The following is a 401-nucleotide window of genomic DNA, read 5'->3' as shown; positions in this document are numbered from 1 at the left end:
GATCCCTGTCAGCCCCTGGGGGGGATCCCTGTCAGCCCCTCTGGGGGATCCCGACCCTGGCGGCAGAGGAAGCAAACCACCGCCAGCTCTGTGGCTCCGCCCCTACGCGGGGATGTCTTCCGTGGAGGATCTCGGCGCAGAAAGGTGACGTCAAGCGCGCCTCCCAAAGCCGGCCGAGCGCTCCTCAGCACGCGTGTTCCAGGTGGGCGCTTTAAGTCCGAGCGTGGCTTCCTATTGGCCATCTGGGGGATTGGCATGCCGAGCGCCAACCAGACGCCTCCGTTCTCTCCTTGTAGCCAGTGAGAGGGAGGGGGCGGGCTGCGGCGCCAAGCGGGGGGCTCAGTTAAACGTGCAGAGGAGGCGGGTCTGAGAGGTGCGTGCGGGGAGGGGGCGCGGGGAGG

The 401-nt window shown here is 68.1% G+C and overlaps 1 long non-coding RNA gene across 1 annotated transcript in view; it reads left to right on the top strand.

The window, feature by feature from the left end:
• Positions 1-295: 295 nt before the first annotated feature.
• The window catches only part of LOC103904858, a 1,780-nt gene continuing 1,674 nt past the window's right edge, over positions 296-401 (top strand). The window contains exon 1 of the long non-coding RNA XR_657920.1: positions 296-373. This is a non-coding gene — a long non-coding RNA (uncharacterized LOC103904858). The remainder of the gene's footprint in view (positions 374-401) is intronic.

This window comes from Aptenodytes forsteri, unplaced genomic scaffold (assembly GCF_000699145.1).
Source record: "Aptenodytes forsteri isolate BGI_AS27 unplaced genomic scaffold, ASM69914v1 Scaffold55, whole genome shotgun sequence".
Classification (NCBI taxonomy): domain Eukaryota; kingdom Metazoa; phylum Chordata; class Aves; order Sphenisciformes; family Spheniscidae; genus Aptenodytes; species Aptenodytes forsteri.
Note: the sequence above shows the minus strand (reverse complement) of the source record. Positions and strands in the feature narration are given on the sequence as shown.